Source organism: Cyanistes caeruleus, chromosome 4 (assembly GCF_971803275.1).
Source record: "Cyanistes caeruleus chromosome 4, bCyaCae1.hap1.1, whole genome shotgun sequence".
Classification (NCBI taxonomy): domain Eukaryota; kingdom Metazoa; phylum Chordata; class Aves; order Passeriformes; family Paridae; genus Cyanistes; species Cyanistes caeruleus.
The window spans coordinates 43,424,138-43,438,647 of NC_141704.1; the positions used below are offsets into that span (position 1 = coordinate 43,424,138).

The window sequence follows — 14,510 nt, forward strand, 5'->3', positions numbered from 1 at the left end:
ACGTTTGAGCCAGCTGTGTAACAAAATAAAATGTTGCTATGTGTTTCCAGCAGAAGTTTATACTTCAAAATGGGAAGGAGCATGAGTCGGAGTCTATTCAGGAGCATACAGAGCTGGAGTTCTCAGTCTTTTACTGATTGTTTTTGTGTCAGTAAAGAGCTGGTTATAAGATGTGGACCCTTGTTTCCATGTCAAAATTGTATTAAAAGATGCATGTAAATACATTAAGTGCTTTCCTAAAATTAATTTCCCTTGAAAGCTGTTGCATGACTGCAACAGCATTGTGCAGCCAGTGACTAACTTGCCACCATCTGTTTATGACACATCTACAGGGGAATTGGTAGCAGCTAAGCTCACTTAAATAAGAGGTTAAAACAGCAAGAAAAACAAGGTAACTTGGGGTCTAACTCTGGATAATAGCTTGAGTTCAGATCAGCATTTTCCACAGATCTCAACTCCAGGTGCCAAGAAGAGCTAAGCCAGACTTGCACTGTCACTGTCTTAGCCAAGGTTTTGTGTAGCAGGAGGGGGTGGGAAAAAGCTCAGGCTGGGACTATGCTGCTCTAAAGGTCACTCTGCCTTGCAAAGGGAGCCTGCAGCAATGTGAATTCCTGAGTCAAGATTGTCAGGAAATGTTTTTTAGCTGAAACTACCTTTGAAACCATGTTTAAAAAAAAAAAAAAAAAATCAGTGAAAATGGATCATTCTCACAGAAGTCCTTTATCATAGGGGCATTTTCTCTCAGACCAAATTGATCTTGTTGCAAGCTTTTTAACCAGATTTAAACCTAAAACATAGAATTTGTGAAACAGACATGCAATAGCCCCTGAGGATTATTATTGTAGCCCCACCCTGACACCTGCACATCTTCTGTTTGTTCAGATATTGCCCCAGGGAAAACATTTGTCCCAGCATGCAAGCCTAAGAGTTTATAAGGATTTTCTATCACGTGATATGTCGTAGCATGTATGCTCTGTCTCACAATCCCAACCTTTTTTTAAATCCAGTTAAGTGTAAACTAAGTGTGTGCTAAGGTCTACTGACAATTCCAACATCACTTTCATCCTTCATTCTTTTTCAGTTATTCTTATTGGGTGCTTTTATGTGTGTGTGCAGGCATATGTGAATCTAGCCTGCCATCCCTCCCTCCCTCCCTCCCTCCCTCCCTCCCTCCCTCCCTCTGACTGGGACTGCTGGGCAGCAAGGGCAGTGGGGACATGTGTCAGTGTGGCTCAGGCTGTGGCCCTCTCACTCCTAGGCTGAGAGGTCGTGTCCAAATCTCATTTCCTGATGCTGTGGACAGAAGTCTAAACAGTTGGTGGCTTCATTTCTCGAACAAGATATTGACCTGAGGCTTCTGGATGTCAAAGATTTCAGGGAATATTTTGGAAAGAAAGGGGAATAACCCCAATGCCTTGGCCAACGTCCCAGTTTTCAGCAGAACTAGCATCAAAACAGAGTGTGATTAATACTAAGTACATAATGTCTGCCACATTTGCCTTTGCAAGCAGAAGGTCTCTTGCAAACAGGCTTTTTATTCTTTCTTTCTGATTCCAGTTAAAAATCAAAAATATTCTTGAACTGAAGGACAAGCGTAAAATAGGTTGGTGCTCTAGTGTTTTACAAAGATTATCTTGTTTTATTTGTATGTTTTCACTGCCAATTTTAAATTGGAGTAATTTAAATACTTTCAGATTTCCATTCCTCTTAAGTAAGACATCAGCCTGTGGCCTGAACTTACTTTCTTCAAACTCAACACCACTGCTCTGATAATCTCTGTAAAGACAGAATGGTACTTACTGTTCAAATATGGCATTTTGAGTGCAATAATAAGCTTTTCTCATTCCTATTGCTCTTGAAATTTGATATAGCTAATGCTGGAGAAGCTAAAGTGACCAAGTTTAGTTGTATTTTCAGAATTATACTCTCTACCAAACTAAATGTTTAGAAAGTCACTGTGTTTGCTAGCAAGCACATAGGAACTCAGACTGAGGCTCAGACAATTCTCCTACTGATCACACGTGCTTCAGACTTATAACAGAAAGAAACTCCATTAGAAGCAAATGTTACCATAAAAATGTGTCTTAAGCCACACAAAAAATTCACTTTTCCAGGTGGTGACATTGGACTGTGGTAGCCATCTGGGGCAGTCAGCAGCAGCTGACAGCTCCTGAATGGAGAAAGGAATGCTTTCTGAGATCATAGAATGTCCTGTATTGGAAGGGACCCACAAGGATCATCAAGTCAAACTCCTGGCCCTGAATAGGACTACTCCAAAGGGTCACACCCTGTGCCCGAGAGACTTTTCCAGGTGCTTCTTGGATTTTGGCAGGTTTGAAATCAGCGCCTGCCCCTCTGCTTGCCCCTGTACCAAGGCTGTAGACTGCTAGCAGGTTTCCTCTCAATCTCCTCCAAGCTGAACAATACCCACTAGCTTTGTCCTTGCAGGAGTTGAGTCTAAAGAGTGGAAAATGAATAATTAAAATGGCAGAAACTTGTTCTCCAAAACTGTAGGAACCAGAGGTGGAATACATGCACTTCTGTGATGCAGCCTTAGTTCTGCCCAGAGGCCAGCTTGGCCAGCTCTGCATCCACCAGCAAGCTGCAGTTCCATCTTGGAGAGAAACCACATGGACATTGCAGTAAAATACTTGCTGTAACACCTTCTCTTTGCTATGACAGAGCTCAGTTTCTCAGACAAAGTGAGCAGGACACCCTTCAAGTACTCAGGGTGCTGGCACAGGGTCATTTACCCACTGTGGCTGCTTCTGTCACTGCTGCTTGGCTAGACCAGGTGAACGAGCAGTGCTTCCCCAGGATGACAGGCCCAGCATTCTTCACCATAATGCCTGCACCAGGGGGCTGTCAGTCCAAAATACCTTCTTTAGGTTTGTGGTGGGACTCATGGGGAAAATTCTTACATACCTGCTTACACTTCCTATAAACCTCTATCTTGCATTTTCTCTATAAAGTACATAATGCTTCTGATGTCACAGTTTATTCTCTTAATTTATTTTTATAGGAATATGGGTGATATGCAGGTCAACAGATGTTTTGGTATCAGAGATATATAACAACAGGGGGATGTGTTGTTTCAGGTTTTCTTATTAATTGCATCATTTCAACAGGAAAATTTTTGCGTTTTCCACCACGTGACCAGGAGTTGGACTGAATGATGCTGATGGGTCCCTTCCAACTCAGCATATTCTGTGATTCCATGAAAGCATAGAGAATAACTGCAGTGGACAAAAAACTAGTTTCTGGATGTTAATAGCATTTAAATAACACCTACACTTGGTAAGACTTCAGCTTGACATCCACTGAATGATGAGGGTTTTGATGAAGATAAAAGAGATGATGCTGATGAAGGCTGTTACCTGGCTTTTCAGTAACTACGTGGAAGCTGGAAGACCTAAGGCATTTCTTCTGAGACTGCAAAGCCACCAAGTCTGCACACTCTGACCATGGGGCAATACAGGGTAAGCAACAGAGGAACACAATGAATTTGCTTCCATTTACCTCCCTGTGATTTAGAAGGAAATAATATCACAGCTTTTCCAGCCACAGCCTCCTCCCTACTTTACCAGTAGTAAAGAAAGAGCTAATTTTCCAGCATTGGGAAAATGTCATTGAAACAATGAGGACACATCATTACTGTAAACACAGCTGGCTAGGAAGATCCATGATAAGTCTTCAGAACAAAACTTTTAAAAAACCTTTTTTTAAAAACCCTATCCTTTTAAGCTTTTTAAAAGTTTTAGAGGGAACATTTTCCTAGATTAACACATACACATTGGTGTTGTTGCCAGACTAACAACTATTTGAGGAACCACCTATTTTTCCTGTTCTTTGTGAAGACACTGGGATGCAAAAGCAGATGTGAGCGTAGCTTGAAGATTTTGCACTGCCTTGCAAAGTGACTGTTTAATGTGTATTTGTAGACTGATGCTGGAAACACTTCATAATTAGTCTGTGTCTAAGTAAGCCAAAACATTTTTGTTGTGATATTTGAATGTTATATTTTACAGATGATTTGTAAAACAAAAAGAAAATGTTACCAGGAAAGAGGGTAGGTACAAAAATATCCCTGCTGATTTTGAACTGCCAGACATAAAGGCAATTACCAGAGCAGACTGTGGAGATGTGCACCCAAAGGAGGCCTTAAGGGCATGCTTTGATATTATGTCAGAATCAGAGGAATGTCTGCTTTGTGCTAATTTGTGTCAGTGTGGTTGGCTTGAATATAGACTTTAAATGAACTGCTGATTTTAAATAAACATGCCAGTTTTGAAAGCCTAAGTAAATCATCATCTACATAAGAAATCACAGCAAATACAGACATTTCTATGAAGATTTTATCCATGAAAAAGAAGATTCAAGGTGCTGACCATTCTTACATGGATCACAGATTAGAGAGTATCATTACCTTTAGTGTACAGTACGGTCAATATGCTGGGAGTACAAAGTGTACACACAAGTGAGAAGAGCTAGTTTGGCCATAAGATTTTATCATGTGGCAGAAGGTAGCTGTAACCTAGATCATCCACACAATACACTAGAGCCTGGCAAGTAAGTTTTAGGTTCTTCTGTGTCCTTACACTTTATTGTACAGTCTTTTGGTATTTGAAGGTTGCAAACATCTTGTATGCTCCCTGAATCAGCTTCTAGTCCTTCTGCCCTCTTTTGAAAAGCACTGCTTTCACTTCTTAGCTTCTGCACAGTCTTAACCAAGTTAGAGGTTGTCCTCCTTTTTTCCTATTTCTTCCTTCTTCCAGCTAAGTTTCTATACTTGCTTTTCAAGCATAGCAGAGGAAGGCCAATGAGAAATATCTGATGAGCAAGAAGAAAACCATAAACGAGAAAACTCTTTAAAGTTTTTCCATAAGGATATAATTAGAAGTATTTCATTTGCTTCAGATGTCTCGTTCAGGACAGTTCAGCAAATCCCAGTATTATGAACACATGAAGGACATGACCAAAGGACTGATGGATGTCAACAGTGATGAGATAACTGCCTATACTTGTGATTCTGACTGATATTTGGCTTGCCAAATGCCAAATGCCAAAGGATCAGTGGAATAAATTGAAATGGATCAAGGACCTGTGCTGTGGGACATTTCAGAGTGATAATACTGACAGAGTTTCATCGTTATTCCTGGGGTTGTTTTGCAGCCAAGCTTACTGATGATTCTTTTCCATGTGGACTGAAGAAGTTCAGGACTACTTTCCTGAGAAGGTCAAGGAGATAGACTTCCAATGGATTTTTGGGAACAAGGCATTTTTAAAACACTGGGAATTCTAATGGAAGGAAAGTAGGGCTTTGAGATGTAATTGCTGTGACTTTGGGCCATAGATTTCAAGTCAATAACATGAACAGTCCTAGTTACAGGAACACAGGCATAGTGTGAGAAAGACAAATCACTGATAATTAATGCAACATCCCAACATGCACTAAAGGAAAAGGATTAAAAGGTAATTGATGTCAGCTAATTTTATTAAATCAGCAAAAATTTGAGATTTTACCAACCAGACTTCCAATTGCAACATGGAAGTAAATGCCAAACCAGGGGTAGTTCTACTGATAAAATAAGTGTGGTTAGACCTTACCAACCTCTATGCAACAGCAGCCACATCAGATTTGCTAAATGTTAGCAGTCCTCATTGTTATTACGACAACACTTTTTAAAATATGCCCATCTTTACTACTCATCACCATACCACAGAAACTACAGTTATGCATACAAACAAGCTGCTGGCAATAAAATTGATAAGATATCTTTCTATTTCTACTGTTTGTGCTCTACAATCCACAGACTCTGATACACTAATTCCATCTATCAGAAGACCTGTCTCCATATCTCAGTTTATATAGACACTGCTCACACTCAGCCTACAGATCTCCTTCAACAGTGCTAATCAGAAAGAATTTTTCCCTGACTTTCTCTTGGTCCCTAATGCCTGGGTACAAAAGAGGTGTCTGGATAAATCTATTTTATATGAGCTGGAAGCAAAATGCTCTCACTGTCAGACTGAAAAGTTCATGTCTTGGGACAGCAGCAAGTTACTCTGAAACACAACAAATATAAGAATATTAAGGGTGATTTATTAGAAGCACATGAAATACAAGGTTTTTAGATTATTATGATTCAATCTTCACAGTAACTTCTGTCATGTCTTATTTACTTCCAAAAAAATTGAAGCAAGCATCTACTTCAGTTCTTCAAAAGTGAATTCCTCCTGAATGTAAGACCTAGGATAGCTGTATATGCTGTACACACTGTACACAAATGAATGTCACATAGCAAAGTAAAGGGAAAGACTGACATTCTCCAACTGCTTTCCATCATTTTAAATGCCAGCTTTAGCAGTGCTGAGATAGTGATGTAGCTCATGGCCCAGAAATATTACATGCACTTTAATTAAAGGCAGTGATCCTCATCCTTCTGAGGATTTGGTCACTGATGTACAGTGAAGCAGCAACAGCCTCAGTAGGAAATTTTTGGTGTCTAGAAGCTGCATCTCCAGCTGGGTTTTTATTCAGAAAAGTAGAGAAGTTTTAAAGTCCATGCTGTGATCATCCTCACTCACCCTGCATCGGTTTGGTTTGCAGGCTGGGTTTGGTACATACACAAGATAATTTTCTGGGGGAAATGAAACTTTAACTTTCACTCCAAAAGTATACCAGCTGCACTGCCACCATAATTAGAGCAGAAGGATTCTGAACCACATGTATGGGAGGCACCACCCACAATATAAACCTAGAAATAGTTCAAGCATCACAGTAAATCTGATGTAAGGTAACATGCACATATGTGTATCCCAGGGAAGTGATTGAGTCACTATGGAAGTGGCACTTAAGGACATGGTTTAGTGGTGGAGTTGGCTATGCTGAGTTAACGTTCAGACTAAATGATCTTAGAAGTCTTTTCCAGCCTAGATTATTGTATGATTCTATGGTTCTTTAAATGGAGGGATCAGTACCAGCTATTTCCAGCTGCTGATCTACTCCTATTGCATTGAACTGTTGATGCAGATGTGACCAACATGCAGTAGCGTGCAGCCCACTACAGAATATTGAACCAGGAGTCAGATTCTCTAATGACACACATTTCCAAAACAGATCTATAAAGCATGTGATTGACAGTGAAAGCTGTGGAAATACAAGGGCTGTAGCTAAAGCTGTGAATAATAATTCATTTCAGGTGCTTCTCTGCAAGGTGAGTTTCTGGACTTTGCTTCCTTTACTCATATCAGCTGCAGGTTGACATATAATTGGAAAAGCTTGATTCACTGTCCAGCCATGTACAGGTGTGCATGGAAAATGTAATAGGAATGTTTAAAATAATCCCAGCAGAAGTCAAGACCTTTAATTCCACTTTGGACTTGCATTTTGTTGATCTAAATAAGTGTGAAGTAATGCTGCCTGACTTCAGGCACCCGTCCTAGGGGAGCAGTCTCCTTGGACTGTGTGGTCACTGGAAATAGAAAGACCTTTCTGGAAGGCTACTGATCATCTGCCTTTGCTGACTGAACTCAGATGGCATAAACACTCTCTCACACAGAGCAACAGAGAATGAAGCCTACTGTCAGTAGAATTAGGATGTCTAGGATGCAAAAAGTGCATTAAAAGAGAGAATTAATGCATTTTAATGCATTAAAAATTACAGAAAAAACAATTATTTTTGTAGAGCATGAGATTGAAAATAAACATGGCTATTTCACAAGAAACTACGTGATTCTTAAATCTGATGCAATAGGTTTTTAGGTTGTAGAACCAGAGGAAAATAATCCTAAAGCTTTATGCGTATTTCCTTTTTAAACTACTTGATAAAAAGCAAACAGGAGAGTCCTTGCTTTAAAAAGAAAAGACCTGGCAAAGCTTCCAGCTAGAGTAAGGATAAGACATTATTACAATCTGTTTACTGGAACATGATAAAGTCATCTGAAAAAACAAAAAGCACTGGAAACCTCGCATTTGCTTTGGATACGTATCCTAAACACGCTGAAAGATATGACATTACCTTTTTCATTTCCCTATTTAATGTGGTCAAAAAAAAACCCAAACAAAAATAATTTGAAATAAATGTTCTTTCATTTTTTTATTCTGGGGTAAACAAAAATCACTGTCAATAAATTCAGAAGATGTTACTGTGAGTGCATTTTACCATCTAATGTATGTTAATAAAAGAAAAAAAAAATTCTAAAGAAAGTATCTGACAGAAACAAGCAAATGGGGATAATTCAGCATGCAGGCTAATTCCTTTTACTTGGGCTTTCCCATGTACATTTACAATTATCTAAGAACAACCCATTCTGAAAAACCCATCTCACTGCTGAAAATAACTAGTCTTACTAATACTTTATAAATCCAAAGAAGAGCTGGGGATGAACTGGTCACTGCCCAAATGGCAAAGGCCAAAAGCTTTTTGGTTTTGAAAAGCCAAAAGCTGGCATAGGGTCAAATGGCACTTTGGCAGAAGCCCAGCTTCTGTCATTCATACATATACACATATATATTTATATATAAAGTTTTGCAGCTTTACAGCCAGAAGCAGATGTGCCAAGGGAAAAAGTCTTGCATCCTCTCCTCTTCTGTTGCACTTCACAAGAACAATGGATGCTACAGACAGAATTGCAGTTATATGCACTTGGTTGGATTAATACAAATATCATAATTAATCTCCCAGCAGTCACTTCACAGGCAGTGTGCAGATATGTGCACAACTGCAGCAACAGATTTTATTATAATGACTAATATACATGCCAGAGAGCTAACCCATCTTCTCTCACCACCTTCACCCCTACAGGTACTGGTATGCCCAATTCCAGTTTATTACATCTTTTCATCCCCTTAAAAATAAAGGTTCCTGCTTATATTGAAGTAGAGGCCTTAATAAGTATATGCTTATTTAATCAGTGTACATGTAAACATATGCATACCTACAAGGCCTTAGAGGTTTCAATGGGACCATTACATGATTGCACCTCATTATAGTGATTTATATTCTGTGAAAACAAATCTTTCACAGATTTCTTTACAGTCATCCCCTAACTTCACTGAGGTGAATTAATGCATTCCCTTCTAGGTATGACTATGCAATGACTCGCCAAGGAAGATGACTTTTGCCTCATACAGCCAGCCATTAGGTGCTGTGCCCTTGGGAAGTGGACCCAGCTCCCAAAACAGGTGTTACAGCCAGCAGACAGAGGTCATTAGTTGTTGGCAGATAGGGTGTATACAAAAGATGTCCTGAGAAGAAGTACAGTGCCTTGAACTCTGTTCTCTGCCTTGCCTCGGGATCTCTGTTGTTTGGCTTCACTGCTCAGGATCCTGCTGGCATTCACCACCTGTTCATTTGTAGTTCTGCCCCAAGCCATCTGTCCTTGCTGTTGCTCTGTCTGCTCCTTCTCCTGGACTCACCTTATGAATTACCCTCCCTGGTGTTGTTGCTCCATCTGAAGCTCAGCTACGCTCTTGTCAAATTGTATACAAGCTTCCTGGTGCCAAACCCTACATCCAAACATACCCTACCTTACTCTTTTAGGCTAATGAGCATTGTATGTCTCTGGTTCTTGATTTCAGATTGCCTTAATTATATCACCTGGATCCTGCCTCCACCCAGACTCAAACCCCAGGGCTTCACTGTGAGTCTTGTAACTCCCATGTCCTGTCATAACAGTCTTCATAGACAGGTGCAGACAGACAGCAGCTTGTTTTGCTGGTGCTCCAAGCTGGGCAGAAATGAGCCAGCTTTGGTCTTGAAGCTGTACTAGTACATTACCTGAAAGGGAGAGCTCTTTTATAACCAGACAAGATATGCAGCAACTTGGATCACAAACAAACTGTATCCATCTCTGTCTATACTTGTTCACTTAGACATGCTGTGTAAACCTCTACCAACTTTTAGGGTACAGATTAAATTTAGGTACCAAGTAGGGACACACTGTTCACATGTCTCAAATGTTCACCCAGATGTTGAGCAGCATCCTCTGTGGCACATAGCTAGACAGAAATTTACTGTTCATGTTGGAGAGGACCAAGGCAGAAAAATTTCTACTAAACTTTCTAGAAACTGGTTATAGTTTATCTGTGAATGTTATCTATGTTGTCCATGCCATTCAGGTGAAGCATAACAATTGCATTTCATTAATTTGGGTATCAAGCACATTCTATTCTGAAGCACACATTTTGAATGTGGTGGGTTGACCTTGGCTGGATACCAAGCTTGTCTATCACTCTCCCTTCTCTGCTGAACAGAGGAGAGAAAATAAGATGGAAAATGACTCATGGGTTGAAATAAGGCAATTTACTAAAGCAAAAGCGAAAGTTGGTGTGTGTACAAGCAAGAGGAAAAAAATAATTTTATTCTCTACTTCTCACTGGCAAGTGATGTACCAGGGCTTCCACATGCATTGTGGTTGCTCCAAAAGGCAAATGTTGTAAATAACAAATGGTCTCCTCTTCCTCCTTCTTGTTTCCTTAGCTTTTATATCTGAGCTGACATCATGTGGTATGGAAGATCCTTTTGGTCACTTTAGATCAGCTGGCCTAGTTGTGTCCCAGGCTCTTGCCCACCCCAGCCTGCTGACGGAGGGCACCGTTGGAGAAACCAGCACTGATGCTGTGCCAGCACTGCTCAGCAGTAGCCAGAGCAGCGGGGCTTTATCAAGACCTTTCTGACTGCCAATGCAAAGCACAGCTCTGTGAGGGGTGCTGTGTGAAAATAAATTCCATCTCAGCCAGACACAATACAGTGAATTAGGTCTCTCTTTGTTTCAGTAGACTTAGTCCAGACTTCCTCAAAACGTGTATTTCTACAAGTGGAACACAGATCTTACTTCCAAAGTACTAGAATTTGAAGTTTAGGCCTTTGTCCAGGGTAGTTACAGTAAGTTTACACCAGCTGATGATTTTATCCCATGTAACTTCCACACCAGCAGATGAAACATCAACAGATATAGAAGAAGCCAGAAAGATATGCTTGAAGCTAACTAGTTTGGCTACTGGTAGTAATATTAGCAGAGTTCACGTGTAAATTAAATTAGGCTAGATTTAATTTAGACTACTGAAATTTTGTGGCTTAAGCTGAGCTCTGTGCTTGCATAACTTGTACCCAACCCAGGCAACACAAACCTAACAAAGCCACTGTACACAAGAATCATTAAAGCAAATATTGAATCTAAAGCTGCCTATTTTATGACAGCTTTAAAAGCAGATGAAACATTTATCAACTTCCAAATTGTTTTTAATACCTGAGTACCTCAATGGGTCTACTCATAAATACTGTACAATGTGGGCAAGGGCACAGTGGCAGGATCTGGCCATAAATGCTTTCAGGCATGTGACAGAGACAGATATTTTTGTACTTTTGTTTCTAGGTAACTGCCTGGATTTTTTAACTATGTTTTGGTTATGGTATGGACTTCATCAAACACTGTATGGGCAAATGGCATGCTTTATATTATATTTAGCTTTATCTCTCTACTTATGAGGACCGCGTGGGGTAATTGCTTCTTTGAGGGCTGATCCTCATCTCTTTATTAAATCTAAAGTGTGAATCTGTGGGAACATTATATAACAGGGGAATGAGATTCCAGCTCTGCTATAATATGTTTAACCTGAATAAATAGGCTGGAAATTGTCTGTGTGTTGTATAACCCCTTCATAAGTCAACACATAATTAAATTACAGATTTTGGAACTTATACTGGAAATCATTTACTTGCATAAGAAACTCCAGTAGGATTGAGTGGAATATTATTGAGGGCTAATACAAAGTCACTAAAACAAGTAGAAATTTCTTAACTGAGCCTTGACTGCTTTAAGTGAGAACAAATTAATACATCTAGACATTCTTTTGACAGAGCAAGTGTCTAATGTGTCATGCATGTATTGCCTATACAGTTACTGTACTTCTAGAGGAAATAGTCATTAAAACTGCTGCACATATTTGGAGTACAGAACAATGCAAAATATATTTTCCTTTGTTCTTGCTGCTGCTGCAGAGATGTATGAGTGTTATACAATGGTTATTGTACACAGGACACAGTTGCAGGATACTTCTATTTTTTGTGGGGAACTGGATGGCATCTCTTTGAAAATAAGAAACTTTGTAACAAATTTTGAATTTTAATTATGGATTAGCTTTTTTACAAAAAGAAGGCATAGTAATTATACTTTAGGTCATTCTTTTTTTTTACACTGTTTGCTTTTCTATAGTAGTTAGACCTCCTTTATAATCTTATCTAAATGCAAGTGTTGAGGGAGTAGGACCAGATTCTTCTCCTTTTGAAGTAATTGTTTGCCATTTATTTTATTGGGAGTATCACAGTGATATTATAAAGATAGCAAGATTTAATATTATGTACAAATCCAAAATTATGCAACCTGTGCCTTTTTTAAATATGGGAGCCCAGAATTGTAACACAGATATTTAGCAGAGGAATCGCTTTTGTGTTAGTACAGGAATGTTTGGGGTTTTTTTCAGAGCACTCTTAGCTCAATCAAAATTTTCACTGCAAAAGAAGATGCAGCATTGAGTGTTGTATCTCTAGTAGACTATTATATCTTTATTAAGGCTTTAAGACTTAATTTTATTAAAGCTTAATTTTATTAAGCCTTTATTAATTTTATTAAGGCTTTATTATATCTTTAATAAGGTCTAAATATTTTAGGCCTTAAATTGTGACTAGTGGGAGTGTAAAGATTCTAATTAATGTGATCAAAATTCTTCATTCAGGTCCTGAGGTTCAAATACAAACGTAGGTCAGAAATGTAAAATTAAGAATTTTAAGTTATTTATCCTATGCAAAATCAAGATTCAGGTGCACAGCCAGGAATGTTACAAGTTCTTATTACTTATTCTCCTTATCAGCCCACAGTCCTAAATTAGTTGTCAAAATAACAAAATAATTAAAACAATTAATAACATTAATTATTAATAACAAAAATAATTAAAACAATTAAATTTTAAAATTTTATCTTCAATCTATAATTGTATACATGAGTAATTAATTTTACTGTTATTAATCTAGTTGAAATGAGGCAATTTCTCATCTATCTATCCACCCATCTGTCATAAAACGAGTATAATGTACAACTTTTCTAGGACCAGCCTTTACTTTCTTGAGCCAGACCCAATAGAGGGAGAAAGCAATGAAATACATATAAGCAGAAATCAAGGAATGCTTAATAAAACCAAGCCAAGTGTCTGATCTCAGGAAAATCAGTGTTTTAGATCTCAGTGCTTGAAGTAAAAGCATACCAAAACCATTTCAGTCAGAAGGAAGTACACAGTATATACACTGTACCTGTATCATGTACACACTGTAGCAGTGCTGTAACAGGGAAGTGACCATGGCCCAAACACACCTGGGAGGAAGAGGCAGGTGGGCACAGGAGATGAAGAACAGCACTGCCTGGCTGGGGGTGAGTTTCTGCTGGGGTCCTGGCTCACTCCCTGCCTCTGCTGCTGTACACTCAGGACTGAGTGTGTGCTAAGCGTGTCCCGTCAAGATTGTCACTTTTTATAATTAAGACTGCCAAAAATGAGAAAGTTGTTTTCACTATTTAACATGAAAATTATCTAGACCTCCACTCACTGCCATGTTTGCACAGAATCCTATTTGCTGGCTGCCACATGGAAGCAAAGAAAAAGTCACATGAAGACGATATGTTACCTCCACTGAGAAGACAGACAGTGCTTGTTTGCCTTGCTCAGGTTAGCAGATTCATTTTCCACATGCCAGAATCCAGGTCCAAAGGAAAAAAAATCATTAAAGAAACCTTTTCAGACATGAAAAAAAATAATGATATTAATGGTCACAGCTAAGATTACAGATGAGATTACTTGTGGTGGTTGAGCCTACATGATGTATTCCTGCTTCTGAGAAGAGGGACTGTCCTTTCTCAAGCCTGGTCACATATTCCAAACTCTTTTGTATCCTCCTGTCGCCCTTTGATACATCTGTTTTGTTTTGCTAGACCAGCAGAAAACTAGCTGAGCCAAGAAGTAAATAGTCTGCTAGTGTAGCCAACTCATTCAGGTGTCAAATGAACACCAAGGCCTGAGAAAAGATTGGGAAGGGCATCTGTGCATCCAGAGGTAGGGAATGAGCAGAACAATAAATGGAGGACTGGACTTTCCTATGTCAGTAACCTGACTGAATATCTTCATTATCTTGTGAAACCTTAGCCTAGGTCTCCAAGAAAACGCTGGAAGTCATGTCTTTCTCCCAGGCAAAGAGAAGGCTGAGTCATATATCCAAATTATTTAAGGAAATAAAAAAAATTGGCTAAAATCTAGAGGTTACAGCCTTTTCATCATCTTATACTAAGTAGCTAAATAATGTTTTGGTGAAAAGAAGTTATTTTTGAGTTACATGAGCATCTACTAAAAAGAAAATTAATTTTACAGGTCCCTTCTCAAGTGTTCTGAGTTACTGTGATGAATGGGGGAGTTGCAGGCCAGCACACCAATATTGGAATGGTTAGGAAATGTAATTTCAGCA

The 14,510-nt window shown here is 39.0% G+C and overlaps 1 long non-coding RNA gene across 2 annotated transcripts in view; it reads left to right on the plus strand.

Annotated features, from left to right (window-relative positions):
• Positions 1–10,734, plus strand: part of LOC111937262 (uncharacterized) — a 51,226-nt gene extending 40,492 nt beyond the window's left edge. For both annotated transcript variants that reach the window (XR_015285491.1, XR_002868530.2), the window contains exon 4: positions 10,485–10,734. This is a non-coding gene — a long non-coding RNA (uncharacterized LOC111937262). The remainder of the gene's footprint in view (positions 1–10,484) is intronic.
• Positions 10,735–14,510: the final 3,776 nt, after the last annotated feature.